The sequence below is a fragment of the Eptesicus fuscus genome, chromosome 14, assembly GCF_027574615.1.
Source record: "Eptesicus fuscus isolate TK198812 chromosome 14, DD_ASM_mEF_20220401, whole genome shotgun sequence".
Classification (NCBI taxonomy): Eukaryota; Metazoa; Chordata; class Mammalia; order Chiroptera; family Vespertilionidae; genus Eptesicus; species Eptesicus fuscus.
In genome coordinates, this window is record NC_072486.1 from 54,895,814 (window position 1) to 54,901,673 (window position 5,860).

General features: G+C 42.4%; 1 pseudogene; it reads right to left on the bottom strand.

The window, feature by feature from the left end:
* Window positions 1-4,606: 4,606 nt before the first annotated feature.
* On the bottom strand, window positions 4,607-5,560 carry LOC129151389 (histone H1.8-like; annotated as a pseudogene).
* Window positions 5,561-5,860: the final 300 nt, after the last annotated feature.

Below are 5,860 nucleotides of genomic sequence, written 5' to 3' on the forward strand. Positions count from 1 at the left end.
TTTATTCCTTTTTTTTTTTTTTAAGGGATTTCAGCATGCATTCTTATCATATCAAAGGCTAATAATTGATGCTCTTATTGTCTTCATAGATAATGTGAAGGGTTTGGAACTTTAACTCTACTTATCCACTCCTAATTTTTATACTATTATAATCATATATTTAAACTATCTACATACTTTTTAACTAAATAAGTCATTATTATTATTTTACACAGTGACTGTTTAAATTTATCCACATACATACCAATTTATTGTTCTTTTTTTTTTTCTACATGTATGTTTTTCCATTTGCAATAATTTCTTTCTCCTTTTTAGTATTCCCTCAGTAAATGATGAATGCTTTTAGGTTTTGTCTGGGCATGTTTTTATTCTTTATTCTTGAAAGACATTTTCATTGGGTGTAGAATTCTAGGTTGACAGTTTCTTTCAGTGCTAAAAATATCATTCTATTTCTTTCTGTTTGTTTGTTAATCCTCACCCGAGGATATTTTTTCCATTGATTTTTAGAGAAAGTGGAAGTAAGGAGGAGAGAGAGAAAAAACATTGATGTGAGAGAGACACATCGATTGGTTGCCTCCTGCACGTACTTTGACTGGGGTTAGGGATCAAGCCTGCAACCGAGGTACATGCCCTTACCAGGAATCGAACCCCTGACCCTTCAGTCTGTAGGCTGATGCTCTAACCACTGAGCAACAGGCTAATTCAATTTCTTTTTATTTCTATTGTTTCTGTCCATCTAACTGGTACTGCTTTGTAGATAACTTGCCTCTTTTTTTCTTTGGTTGTTTCTAAGAGTTTTGCTTTGTCTTTAGTTTTCAGCACTTTTATTCTGATGTACTCAGGTATGGATTTCTTTTGATTTGTCTTGCTTGGGGTTTGTAGGCAATTGAATGTGGAGTTTAATGTCTTCCATCAGTTTTGAAAAGATCTCAGCCATCAAATACTACTTCTGTCCCATTCTTTTCTCTCCTGGGACTCCAATTACACATAATTTAAGACTTTTCCACTGTATCTTCTGATTCCCTGCCCTCTTCTTTATTATCCATCTTTTTGTTTTAATGTGCTTAATTCTGTATACTTTCTTCTGCCCTATCTTTAATAAATCTCTTGACATCTGTGCCTAAGAAAAAATGATTAAAGAGGACAATTTAGGTGATATGAACAAACTTTAACACTTCATGAGGTCGACAGTCTCCTTTTGAAGAATGGTAAAAAATAATGGAAAGAAGCTGTTTCAGGATAAAGAATAAGGAAGAGACAAGTACCTGATTGGCTGGGGTGACAGTCAACCTTGTTTGAGATGAAAAGGCCCAGTGTTGGTTTGGGGATTGGATGACTTCATGAACAGAGTGAACATAATTATTTTAAAATCTGTGTCTGATAATGTCAGTATTTGTCCATCCCCATCAGTCTCGTTCTATTGTCTACCATTTCTGCTGGTTTTCATTCATGTCAATGTGTTTCCTTGTGTACTGGGCTATTTTTTATTGTGTGCAAATTTATAATTACACACAAGTATATATAGAAATAACTTGAGACCTAGGATGATATTATCTTCCTCTAGACATGATATTTTTTTAGTTGTTTTAATCAAGTGCTTGAGGGCAACAATAATCTTCCATCATGTCAGTCCAGTCTTAGGAATTGAGATGATGTATAGCTAAGTTGTAGATTTTGTAAAGGTGAGTTTATTTTGGTCACCTTCCCTTATACAGTGTAGCCCTTTAAAAAATCTTTTCCCTGCCCTGGCTGGTGTGGCACAGTTGGTTGGGCATAGTCTTGGGCAATGAAAGGTTACCAGTTCAATTCTTGGTCAGGGCATATGCCTGGATTGTGGGCTTGATCCCAAGTAGGGGTGTGTAGGAGGCAGCTGATCAATGTTTCACTCTCTCATCGATGTTTCTCTCTCCCTCTCCCTTCCACTCTCTCTAAAAAAAATAATTAAAATATTTTTAAAAATTTCCTCAAGGAAATAATCAGAGATGAGTACAAAAATGTATATCCAAGATTCTCTATTTCAACATTACAGTATTTGTAAAAATGAAAGTTTTGTAATGGAATAAAAGGTAGTTAATAAAATAGTGTCTATGTTTCTATCTCATCGATGTTTCTGACTATCTGTCCCTCTCTCTTCCTCTCTGTAAATAATCAATAAAATATATTTTTAAAAAAATAGTGTCTATATATATAAAGAATTAATATGCAAATTAGGCTGGGACGCTGTAATGGTCACAACCAGCTCAGGAGGAGGGGCCATGCGGGGCCGGAGCCGGAGAGAACAACATGCCCCAAGGCCGCGGTGTGCCTGCAGTCCTGCCTCTGTGGGGGAGCTGCAGAGAAAACACCTTTTCTGACCGCTCATTGGCTAAGCTTGCAGTACGCCACTTGCTTGGGTAATAAGAATCCAAGAAGGTGATCTAGGATTTTTCCACCTCACTCCTGGAGGAAAAAAACGAAGGTCCGCTGCTGGAGGGGCTAAGAAATGTCATATCCTGCCCTAGCTGGTTTGGCTCAGTGGATAGAGCCTCAGCCTGCAAACCGCAGGGTCCGGGTTTGATTCTGATCAAGGGCATGTACCTAGGTTGCAGGCTCCTCCCTGGCCAGGACCCAGGTCAGGGCTCATGCAGGAGGCAACCAATCGAAGTGTGCATCTCACATTGATGTTTCTCTTTGTCTTTCCCTCTCTCTTCCACGCTCTCTAAAAATCAATGGAAAAATATCCTCAGGTGAGGATAAAAGAAAGAAAGAAAGAAAGAAAGAAAGAAAGAAAGAAAGAAATGTCATATCCTATGAAAGAGACATCTTGAAAATGCCTAAAGAAAGTTGTCATTTTTTCGTGGAGAAGGGACTGAAGTCCATGTTGATGAAAACACCTTGGCAGCTGCGGTGGCCGGCAGTGGCTGCAGCAGTGGGGTGATGGGGGTGACACCTTCCCCTGATCAGCCTGGTCGCCTCCCGAAGAGGGAGGCCAGACTGAGGCTTAGGCCGGGGAGCGGGCCTAAGCCATCAGTAGGACATCCCCTGAGGGTTCCTGGACTGTGAGAGGGGGCAGGCACAGTCCGGGAACCCTCAGGGGACAAATTTCATGCACCAGGCCTCTAATTTTAGAATAACATTTAATTAAAAAAAAAATAACATTTAATTATTTAGAAAAACATTTGCCACATAATACAAACATAAATAGCAGGATATAAAACTATGTACTCAGTATGGTTCCAGTTTTATGATACACACATCTATACAAAGAAAAAAGTTTGAAAAGCATCCTACCCAATGTTAGTAGTAGTCATAGCTAGAATATACAATCTGAGATGATTTTCATTTTCTTCTTTATACTTTTTTATGCCCTTCAAATTATCTATAATGAATCTATATTACTCTTAAAATCAGGAAATAAAATGAAGTTAATACATTTTTTTTAAAGAATATTTCAGAGGAAAGCAATATAGCTACAATAGAGCAGATAAATTACATTTTACAGAATCTGTCTGGTTGGAGAAACATTTCAACGTCAGGGAATCTTCTTTTCCATTAAAAAGAAATCTTAATTAAGTGTAAGTTGTATATCGTACAGAGAAATACTATTGAGAACCTCTGCTTTGGGGTGTCCAAGATGTACAATAGAATGTACAGACACACCCAGGAATGTTCAAGACATAGAGAAGACTAGAAATATGACACAGAAAAAACACATAGCATCGCAGTGTTGGAATGTGACCTAGAGGCCATCTGCCCCAATCCTTAAGCTAGTAAGAATGCTCTTCTGCACAGAAAGTAATATGTTAAAGAGTTTGGTATGGCTGCATTTGACCTCTCCTGCCTCTCAAGGTTGTTGCTTGGATTCTGCTAAAAGACCTCAAGTCTTCCTTCCTTAAGGCAGCCAGATCCACTGTGGGGTAGCTCTAGCTGTTAGAGAAGTTAGTTACTAGCATCAAACAGGTAAGGGCATTTTAAGGTGAAGTTAATAAACAATGGGAGGGGAGGATCTGTTCAGCTCCATGACTCTGTGATTGGCAATTTCTGGCTCCTTTCAATGTCCACTCTTACTATTTGTGCAAAATATTTCTGTTGGCACAACAGTGCTTGTGGTCAGATTTATTTTTTGTTTGATAAACAGAGATGTGTATTCTCAAAAGAGTAATTTTAAGCTAAGGTTTTTGGGAAATGAGCTGCATGCTTGTGGTCAACAATCAGCCAATTATTTTTCCAGTTTTGTCCACATGAAACGAAAAAGGACCAGGGAGCCAAGTCAGAGATTGGTGGTCCTCTCTTCCCAACACCAGCTTCTCTCTCACGGTGCCTTTCTGGTCACTTCTTTAACTTTCCTTCACCCTCTGTCTCTCTTTCCCTCATCTCTCATGTCCAGGCTGCCTGTAGCCCCTTTGGGGTCAACACACTCACCCTGAGTCAGGAGTTCTGGATTCTAGTTTTCTGTTGTCACTTCCTGTGTGACCTTGGGGGAAGTCACATAACCTTGGTGATGATGCCAGCTGAGAGAGATGGCAGGGGCTCTCTGGGAGGGGGACACAAGGGGAAAAATCTAGGGAGATGCTGCCTTCAATTCTTCTCTTTTTTTGAGGGGGAAAATTCCTTATTGATAAATAGGCTACAGTAAAATAAATAAAGTGATGGTTTTGGGGGGAATAAAAACTCTTAGTGTCTGTCCACCCTGCCTCTGGCTCTTGGCTTCAGCCTTCCTACTAGTGTCTTTGGATGATGAGGCCTTGGTGGACATGCCAGCCCTTGGGCCCTTGGGGACCTCTGTCTTCCTGGGCAGTGGTCCAGGTACCATCTTGGACTCACTGTCCTTAGGAGCAGCAGCAGCTTTGGCTTTCGACCCTTTCCTGGCACCCTGGGCAGTGGCCTCTCTAAGGACTTGTTCCCTGCCTTCTTTTTGGCTGGGGAAGTCACACCATTTTCACCCTTGGTGACTGTGGGTTTTGAACTCTGAGTCCCAGCTTTGGTTTTCCTGTAGGCATTGGCATCTGGGCTGTCTTTTTGCCTTTAACCTTTGACTTCCCATGTGGCCTTGTCTGGCTGTTGGGGGGCCTTCCTGGCCTTGCCCACTCTTGCCTCTTTGCCCTTGGTCTGGCCATCATTCTTGGGGGCCTCCTCCTTGGCCTCACCCAGTCTCCAGGGGGCCGACCCGGTGGCTGTCTTCCCGGGCTGGATTTTTTTTTTTTTTTGCTTGGGAACTAATTTGAAGCTGCCAGTGGCCTCCCTAGCCCTGGAGTTGATGGGCCTGATGAGGAAACTGCACGGCATGCCAGTATCCAGGGCCCACTTCAGCAGGTACTTGAGCCGGATGGCGTCCACCATAGGGTACTTCTGCAGGATGTACACCTTGATGGCCATCACCAAGGTGCCCTGGCGCTGCTCCCCCGCCTGCAGTGCCTCCAGCACCATGCTCCGCATGGGTGGGCTGTGGCGTGGTGGTGGGACAGTATGGTGGCATGGGCCTGGCTTTAGAGACCCAGACCATCCAGAGGTGGAGGTTCATGGAGGTTAGTGAGGCCGAGGAGATCAAGGTGTCACTGGAGGCCAAGCTCCCAGGAGCCATTACACAAGCTGACACAGACGCAGAAGTCTACCTTCAATTCTTTGGGGAAGACCTTTGTCTGGGGACCTCGGGACTCCCACAGAAAGGGATGTTAAGTCCTCTGAGAAACCATGAAAAGACCCTCAGAGCCAGGAACCCTTTGTTCTGTTTCCAGCTCTGAACTAACTGGCTGTATCACCAAAGATAAATCCCTTCACCTCCCTGGAGTTGTTTCTGCATCTCTACAGTAAAGGGATTGGGCCCTGGCCGGGTAGCTCAGTTGGTTAGAGCATTGTCCGATATACCAAGAATGTGGGTTTG